The sequence below is a fragment of the Bos taurus genome, unplaced genomic scaffold (genome assembly GCF_002263795.3).
Source record: "Bos taurus isolate L1 Dominette 01449 registration number 42190680 breed Hereford unplaced genomic scaffold, ARS-UCD2.0 Leftover_ScbfJmS_671, whole genome shotgun sequence".
Taxonomy (NCBI): Eukaryota; Metazoa; Chordata; class Mammalia; order Artiodactyla; family Bovidae; genus Bos; species Bos taurus.
Genome location: NW_020191972.1, coordinates 20,864 through 30,648, shown reverse-complemented (window position 1 = coordinate 30,648; position 9,785 = coordinate 20,864). Strand labels below are relative to the sequence as shown.

At 48.4% G+C, this 9,785-nt stretch overlaps 2 pseudogenes; both read right to left on the bottom strand.

Annotated features, from left to right (window-relative positions):
- Positions 1-446: 446 nt before the first annotated feature.
- On the bottom strand, positions 447-8,573 carry LOC112445745 (UL16-binding protein 3-like; annotated as a pseudogene).
- LOC112445744 (tyrosine-protein kinase RYK-like) lies at positions 3,159-7,979 on the bottom strand (annotated as a pseudogene).
- Positions 8,574-9,785: the final 1,212 nt, after the last annotated feature.

The following is a 9,785-nucleotide window of genomic DNA, read 5'->3' as shown; positions in this document are numbered from 1 at the left end:
TGAGAGCCCGGCCCTCTCATCTTGGGCCCTGGGTGGGTCCTCCCCCGCTGACAAGCATCATGTGGAGCCCCCCATGCTGCTCTCAGCCCCCGTGAGTCCTGCCCCTCACCCTGAGTGCCTGCTGTTCTCACACCACCTACCAGGGCCCTGCCAGCCAGCAGTCTGTGCTCAGTCAGGGGACTTGGTAAACCCTCTAAGCATCAATAGACCCTCAGCTAGTGAGGGCCTCTCCCTTTTCACAATGTCACCTGACAGTGGGGCCCTCTCAGAACTCAGGGCTGAGCTTTCCTGAGTTTTGCTCTCAGATGATATGGGTCTTATTCACCTGCTCCATTTCCAGGGTGAGGAGGTTCAGCGAGGGGCAGGGGTTGGCTGGGGATTAACTTTCCCCGTTCTCACGCCAGGCCCTGTGCCCCTGCCTTCCCTCTGAATTCTTGCCTCAGTACCTCTTCTGTGTAAAGGATACAGGCTATTATGATGCCCATTACGACGAAACGGGAGAGAACCCTGGTGGTGATCCAGGTGAGTGATTGATGGCTGGGGCCGGGGGCTGCACTGTAGAGGTCCCGTGGTCGGTGATGCTGAAGGAGAGGAAGAGTGAAGCCCTTGTCCAGACCCCAAGCTCGGCAGATGTCTCCTCACCCCCACCGACTCAGGTACCCCTATTGTGCAGACAGTTTACACACATCACATGGAGACCCCTGAGAGAGGTCCCCAGGCGAGATGGGGGGAAGGGAGGAGGCCAGTACTCATGGGGCTCTGACAGCTAATGGGGAGCAAGGTTTCCAACACAGCCACTCAGTCCTGCTGTGACATAGAGGTGGTGACATGAGGATGAAGTCCTCAGGAGCTGACAGCAGAGTGGTATTGACAGATTTCCAGAAGTAGGATTGGTGACATTTAAAAGAAAATTCTGGAAAGAGTGTACAGTGAGAAATAAATCCCAGAAATCAAAAAGATGTCTACAGGTTTGGATCAGCAAAAATCCATGTTCCAATTGTCCAAAGGCCTGTGCTGTAGGCAAGACTTCAGGAAGTGGAAGAGGAAGGAGGATGACAGAGGATCCCGGGTCATTGCTCTCCCGGGACAACTCACCTCTGATGGATCACTTAGTCAAACACACACACACGCCGCGCGCACCACACACACACACACACGAGGTGAGTCCATGTCACCATGAGAGGAGTATCACTTTCTCCTCCCTTTCACTTACCAAGGTCTTCAACATTTTCTCCCAGTGCACCATGAAATCCTAAGCCAGGACCGACAGTCTCCCATGGAGACCTTCTTCAAGAAGTCGATCACAGCTCTTCATTCTCCCACTTTTCTTTCATCCATTTTGCCTCCAGGGTGACCCACTCTCCAGTGTCCATTCTCCGAATCACAGTGGAGGCTCATAGTCCATTCAAGCAAACGGCCAGGATCCACTGAGTGCTGTTATCCTCACAGCAACATGTCGTCCTGGCCTGCAGGTGAGAGGGTCTACCCCCACCATGGGAAAGAAAGACTCAGCCTCGGGCTTGACAGATTCTTTGCCCCACCTGGATCCACCTCCCTTGGCCCAGCCAATGTGGCCCTGTGCTCTCCTCAAAGGCCACTCCTAACTGGACTACTAGGGAAAACCAATACCAATTATACCTTTACTTAAAACAGTGAATGTAGCTGAGCCCCTAATCTGGCCCTCTTACTTCGACTTTCTAACTTACCTGTGACTGTTTGTTTCTCCAGTGTAAAGTCATGCAGTTGGTCCCTGATGTTTCTGAGTGTTTCGATCTGTGTTTCCCAGGCCTTTATGGTTTTCACTTCTTCTCCCAATGGACTTGTGAATATGATCTTAGCATGACCACAATATAGGAGAGATAAAGCTCTCCATCCACCTGGCCTTGAACCTCACACCATGGCTGTCTAGGGTCGACGGTGAAGTTATAGAAAAAGAGAGTGAGCGTCTGTGAAGGCAAACCACAGTGAGGGTGAGGTTGGGAGAAGAAGACCCATAGGCCTCATCCCCCAGTTCTGTGAGAGCAGAGTACAGCTGCAGGGCTGGGCTGACTTAGCAGGACACCTCCGCCTGCCGCCCCCAGCCCCTCACCAGTTACGACTGAGGAAGACGACGAAGCCTCAGTCAGGCAAGAAGCACCACAACCCTGGATATGCCCCATTTCCACCCTGCTCACAAGCTCCGCACGTGGCACTAACCGACACATACGTTTCCCAGGGATGGGCCAGGCTGGTTCAGAAGGAAAGGCCTAAACCCAGAGGACTGTCAGCTTCTCTGTGAGTGTCCTGTGGGAGATGCAGAGGGTGAGGGGGCTGTTCCTGAGGAAGCGGATCACAGCCAGTGGGGCTGGGGGTGCAGAGGATGAGCTCAGAACCCAAATCTAGATAAGGGAGAGTTTATAATCACGGGTCACTGGGCTTAGCAAGGCTGGGGAGATGTGGTGATCTCCCACTAGGAATGGGTCTTGGAAGCCGGGAGAAAGGCCTGTCCCATGCAGCATGAAAGAGAAAGTCCAGAACTTCCGAGGCAGGTAGTAGAGGAGGGGATCCAAGGCTAAGAGAAGTGAATCTGCCAGGGGTGGACACGGTGTGAAAGGGCAGGAGAGTGTGCAATCCACCCGCTCCATGGAAAGCCCGATGGACTCCATGGAAGCCTGAGGGAAGGCGGTGGATGAGAAGCATCTCCAACAGCTCAAGGATGACTGTGCAGGTCAGGGATGGTGGTAGGGACCATGTTGCCTGTGGGCTTCTATCAGGAACAGGGATGGAAGTTGTAGAAAAATCAGATTCCAAGTGGGGTGCCTCTAAGGGCAGCAGAAAAGTCGTGCAGTGGTCAACGTGGGTTGAGATTCTCAATGCCAAACCAAGGGCCTGGACTGCAGAGAATATGATGCCGGTTCATAGATAAGGCCGATCCCTAAGGCAAACAGATGGGCAGGAACCTAGATACAAACTGTACCATTGAAAGATATAAAGAGAGACAGAACACAAAGGCTATATGATCAGGAACCCAAAGGCAGCTATCCCTATCAAACATCTGATCCAGGCCCATTTTCTGGATCTGAGCCACTTCTCAGAAGGTATCATCAGAGAAAGAAGCATGTTCTAAGAGGAGGGCCCTTTCATCACACATCTAGGGCAAAAGTCCTTCCATTCTTTCCCAAAGAGCCACATGGTTATTCACTGGGGTAAGTGAACCTGCAGAAGCAGAAACTACTCTCACGTTCACATTGCACCTAGTGTGGTCCTAATATCAGGCACAGGAACCATAGCATCATCATGGTCCCCCGATTGTAGAAGCGATGCTCGAAGTACCAGGCCATCAATGGACAGCAGTCCCAGGTTCTGCTTACAGTGGTTATCACTGGGTCCACAGACCACACAGTGATCATTTCACATGCCCTGGACTTGTGACAGGCATGGACACCTGAGTAGCTAGTAAATTATTGTGTGGTGAAGGCTACTGTATTAGTGAATTCCAGATTCAAACTTCAGACCCTACCTCCCCATCCGCCAATAGTACGTGTACACAATATCCTGGAGGAAATACAGAGACAAGTGCCAAGCTGCAACCTCTCAAGGGCTGCAGGGGTGTGGTCCCTATCCTATTTCCATTTAATACCGCTGTGGCCTTAGGTTTCCTCTAATGGTACAGAAGAAATAGTTTAGGCTTCGCGGACCCTAGGTCTCTGCTGCAACCTGCTGTCCCAGCACAAAAGCAGTCACAACTGGCGAACGATGAGCATGGCTGGAGCTGCTTCTTAGGCAGGTGACCCAGCAGAACTGGTGACATCAGAGGTATCTGTGGCCAGAAAGGTGCTATGTGTCATTTTCTACTTGAAGGCTCACAACACAGACCCTAAGTGTTGCAGTGGAGAAAGTCACACCATTTAAACATGGTTCCTGGTGTGGTCCTGGGGCCTGGCAGAGATGAGGCCTCTGGTCATGGAATGGAGTTGCCCATAGTGATGTGGGCTCATCAACCCCTAATCATTAGTTCAGCTAGGCCAGCCGTCATAGGATAGAAGTGGTTATGTGTTTTGGCATAAGCAGGGCCACCGGGAACAAATAAGACCCATCAGCAGCTGGCCTAGATGTGACACTAGAGTTGTTATATAGCCACTATCCTCTGCTCACACCTGTGGCTTCCCTTATGCCACTTTGGAACAAATAGCTACTCTGTAGCAAAGGAGGGGGGTGGTCATTAGTCCATAACTGCTGGATGATTTTTATTTTCCTAAGAAAAAATACTGCATGTTGAAGACATATCACTCCCAAAACTAGTGAAAGAAAGCAAAACTTTAAAGGTGAATCAACTGCATTAAACTTGTAGAATTAAGAAAATAAAAAGCAGTTGGTAGTATGATTGCTAGTCCAAATATGTGTGTTTAAACAATTTAAAAAACTATTTATTTTGTAAGAATATACCTGTACCTCTAAGGCAACTATGTGTAAAAGATTTACACAAACATTTTCAGTTCAAGCTAATAAAACTGCTATTGAGAAAGTATTCCACATCAGTAAGTCTGTCTTAGAAAGTTCAGATGCTAAAGCATTCCTAAAGCTTGGTGTTCTGAAAGACAAATCTGCTTCTGTGATGCTGGGTGATGTATGTGACTGGCTGGCTCCAAGTGGGCCTCGACAGGCACCTTCCTCCTGACGCTGGGGGACTGTGAGAGGAGAGTCAGACACAGGCCCCCAGGGCTGCATGGACCTCTGTGAGACACTGGGCCAGCTGCTGGAACTCCATCTCTCCTCTGGATCGAAGGCACAGCACAAGCCATCACATAACTAGTTCATCAGGACAGCTGATAATCTGGGCTATTTGGTAACCCTCTTTCAGGTACTGGGCCACATCAAATGGGTAGATGTCCACTTAGGGTGTTTGGCCAGAGTCATAAACACATGGGCTCTTTTAGTAGCAGCATGCTGACTTCTTAGTTGTGGCATGCAGGATCCAGTTCCCCCACCAGGGATCGAACCCAGGCCCCTGCACTGGGAGTGTGGAGTCTTAGCCACTGGATTACCAGGGAAGGCTGGAGAACTCATTATTAACCAGACTTTCAAAAGCCATCCATTGATCCCGTGTTTTTGTTGTTCCCCAGACAGTGAGAGTCCATGGGGAACAAGACTCTGGAGAGGGATTGGCTTTGCTCTTAACATGAAGTTGTCATCAATGATAGAGATTCTAGGAGCCAGGTCTTTGTGGAAGACTTCTCTTCTGACCAGGTAGCTCATTCCACAGGCAATCTGAACAGCCATGTGAACTAGCTTTTGTTGAGAAGTTTCCTGCTGACTATTTGCCTCTACATATTTGCACTGTCATAAAAACAATTTAAGATACCCCCAATTCATGTAAGGCAATCCACCATGGGCTTTTCCCCTTATGTTCATACATGGCTAATAGGAAGACTTCTGTGATCTTGTAGCTCACAACTTTTAGGGAGCATGGTGGTCACCTGAATTTCAGAAGCTCGATCTCTAACTGTTTTTACAAATGCTTGTTGCTCTTTATCTGGATATTATTCATCTACATAAACCCCATGGGAAGTACACCAAAAGGTACCTTCTTAGAGTATATCTTTTGAGTTCCTCTCCCTGGATAGATATTTTGATATCATTCACCTAAGCTCTGGCCTCCAAAAGAGCGACACTTCTCAAGTCGTACTCCCTCTAGCCACAAGGTTGGATAATGGGAGATGGGAGCTGTATTGTTGGGTGTGTTGCCTCTCACATACTGAGACATCTGGGAACGACTGGGACTGAGACAGCCCTTGGGAACTACTGCTGGTGCTGATGCTATCTCCCAGTTCAATCCTTTTCACACTGTGAAGATGCAAAACAGCTAATACTAGTACTACAAGAAATATACCTGGACAGCAAATCCCTAGGCTGATATAAAACACACGTGTAGACACGGCTGTAGACAAGGCTGCGTGTACAGGATCATAAATGGGTTCTTCTGATAGTGTTTTTGTCCAAGGCTGAAGTTTTCCTACCTCAATTTCTGGATGGCAACTTTTCCTTCATTTCAACTCTAAGATGTGAAGCTTTTTGAAGTTACTGTCAAGTTGAGGTGCATTTAGTGTCATAACTTCAGAATCTACTTTGCCAGGACAGGACAGCTCGAGCCCAAACACTGATACAGTGCCTGGGAGTTCTGGGGGCAGGGGTGGGGGTGGTGGGGCCGGGCCGCAGGCAGCCTAGCGGACCCGAACTGTACCAGCAGCAGCCTGCCGGATCCCCATCCCAGGGAGACCGCCCTGCACATCCATCCTGCTGTGAGCGCCCACCTCCACCGCCCAGGAGAAGGAAGCTAGGCCACTTGCTGCTGCCCACCTGGCCTGAGCACTTGAAAGACGAATAGCTCCTACCCCGGCCACCCTGCCAGTGTTAACTGATCCGTCATAAAGAGCGCTGGTCCTTCAAGGGCCCAGAGCAGTAGGAAAGGGACCTAATTCCCTTCAGCAGGAGTAAGAAGGGACCAGAGGCAGTAGGGAAGGGACCTACTTCAGTTCATCAGTACTACGAAGGGACCAGAAGGAGCTCTGTGCACAGATCATCAATTCAGTTCAGTCGCTCAGTTGTGTCCGAATCTTTGTGACCCCATGAACCACAGCACGCCAGGGCTCCCTGTCCATCACCAACTCCCAGAGTCCACCCAAATCCATGTCCATTGTGTCGGTGATGTCATCTAACCATCTCATCCTCAGTCATCCCCTTCTCTTCCTGCCCTCAATCTTTCTCAGCATCAGGGTCGTCTCAAGTGATTCAGCTCTTCACGTCAGGTGGCCAAAATACTGGCGTTTCAGCTTCAACATCAGTCCTTCCAATGAATACCCAGGACTGATCTCCTTTAGGATGGACTGGTTGGATCTCCTTGCAGTCCAAGGGACTCTTTAAGAGTCTTCTCCAACACCACAGTTCAAAAGCGTCAATTCTTCGGGCCTCAGCTTTCTTTATAGTCCAACTCTCTCATCCGTACATGACCACTGGAAAAACAAAGGACTTGAGTAGACGGACCTTTGTTGACAAACTAATGTCTCTGCTTTTTAACATGCTGTCTCAGTCGGTCGTAACTTTCCTTCCAAGGAGTAAGCGTCTTTGAATTTCATGGCTGCAATCACCATCTGCAGTGAGTTTGGAGCCCAGAAAAATAAAGTCAGCCACTGTTTCCATTGTTTTCCCATCTATTTGCCATGAAGTCATTGGACCAGATGCCATGATCTTCGTTTTCTGAATGTTGAGCTTTAAGCCAACTTTTTCACTCTCCTCTTTCACTTTCATCAAAGGCTCTTTAGTTCCTCTTCACTTTCTGCCATAAGGGTGGTGTCATCTACATATCTGAGGTTATTGATATTTCTCCCCGCAATTTTGATTCCAGCTTGTGCTTCCTCCAGCCCAGTGTTTCTCATGATGTACTCTGCATATAAGTTAAATAAGCAGGGTGACAATTTAAAGCCTTGATGGACTCCTTTTCCTATTTGGAACCAGTCTGTTTTTCCATGTCCAGTTCTAACTGTTGCTTCCTGACCTGCATACAGGTTTCTCAAGAGGCAGGTCAAGTGGTCTGGTATTCCCATCTCTTTCAGAATTTTCCACAGTTGATTGTGATCCACACAAAGGCTTTGGCATAGTCAATAAAGCAGAAATAGATGTTTTTTGAAACTCTCGTGCTTTTAGGATGATGCAGCGGATGTTGGCAATTCGATCTCTGGTTCCTCTGCCTTTTCTAAAACCAGCTTGAACATCTGGAAGTTCAAGGTTCAGTATTGCTGCAGCCTGGCGCAGGAGGCGGCGGCTGTGACGGCGCAGAAGGGCAGATCATGGGCTTGTGGTTTTCAGGGCGGCTCTAGGTCCCTTTCCCGGGCTCCAGGACTCCCACTTCCCAGGGCCGGGCTGAGCCCTGGCGGGCCTCAACAGCATTTCCTGTACGTTCTGGCCCCCTTTTCTCCTAGCGTCACCTCCCAAAGTCCCCGCATTACTGCTTTACCAAGGCACCCCTGTTCTGGCCCGGAGAGCCCGCAAGCAGCCCGGGGGAGCCACTGAGTAGTAAAGGACCCAGGGGAAGGGAAAGAGGAGAGGGCGCACACCACCACCCCTGTTCAGGTCGTAACTCGCCCAACTTCCCCTCGGGCCATCCCCCCGCCCCCAGTAGGTTCATCCCGGAACTCACTGCCAGACGTCCCGCTGAACCAGACAATGAGAAGCAAGTCCAGGAAGCCAAGAAGCGTCTCGGGGCCACCCATCTCTCCCTTTGCCACCTGGATCTCGATTTTGCAGGAGTGGAGCATGCCAGGTCAGAGGAGCGGATCCTTTCTGGGGAGGCAGACACTGCACTTCTGGGGCCTCCGGCTTGCTCCGCCCGGACGCCCCGCCCCAGGCAAGGCCCGCGCAGTCATTAACCGGCGGCTTCCCCAGACTGCTAGCTCGCGACCAGAGTGTTGCCACTTCCTCCTCTTCCCACTTGTTTGAACGATTCGCGGTCTGATGGCCAGAATATTCCTAGTTAGATCATTTTGTCATTTTGGTCTCCCTAATTAATTGAAATTGATCAGAGGTCGTTAGGGAAGAATTTCTGGCAAGAAGATCATGGAGGGGAGAGCTCAAGGCTTCCTGCTTTCCCATCTGAGCTTGCCTTGGATGATCACTGACCTCTTCATTGTACTGAGTTTCCTTAGGGTTTTCCATACCGTCTCATGAAAACTTGAAGGAAGTTTTCAGCCAACCCAGTTATTACTTCCGGTGCCAGTTCAGGTGGCCAACTTAATTGATAAATGTCGTCTGTGTCCCGACCATTCCACTGACCTGCCCTTCTCTCATCTCTCTCCCTCTCCTCGGGCTTCTTGAGTCCCATAGACACAACAGTATTGAAATTAGGTTAGTTCATCACTCTGCAAGTAGCTTCGGTCTCATTTGTTTATTTTTCCTTCAAAATTTCAGTGCCAATGCATTTTGAAGAAGGATTCTGTGTAATTCTACAGGTTGTTTGCCCCTCCTTTTTTTTTTTTGTATAATTGTACAACCTTTGAAATTTGCATAAGTTATAATGATCCAGTATTATTTGTCTTTCAAAAAACAACAACAACAACTTTCTCTTCCTCCCAGCAACCATCTAAGGGGAATTAAAGTCCCTGAAAGAAGGCCAATTCAAGATGGGTTCTACTCTGATAGAAACAGAAAACAAAAAGATGAGGAAAAGCAATGAAGAAATGGGTCCTCATCAAACTTATATACTTTTGACAGCAAAGGAAACCATAAACAAAACAAAAAAAAGGCAAACTACAGACTGGGAGAAAAGATTTGCAAATGATGTCACCCTTGCAAGTACAAGGGCTTAATTTCCAAATATATGAAAAGCTCTTACAACTCAATAATCAAGACAGGGAACCCAATCAAAGAATGGGCAGAAGATCTAAATAGACATTTCTCCAAAGAAGGCATACACATGGACAATAGGCATGTGAAAAGATGCTCAATATCAATATTTATTATTTTTAATTAATTAATTAAAATGTTTTACTTTATATTGGAGTATATACTTGATTAAAAGTGTGTGTTAATTTCAGATGTACAGCAAAGTGATTCAGTTATACATATACATGTATCTCTTTTTTTACAAATTCTTTTCCCATTTATGCTATTACAGAATATGGAGCACAGTTCCCTATGCCATACAAGTCCTTGTTGGTCATCTATTTTAAGTACAGTAGTGTGTATATGTCAATCCTAAACTCCCAGTTTCTCTCTCTCCATCACCTTTCACCTCTGGATATATGCCCAGGAAT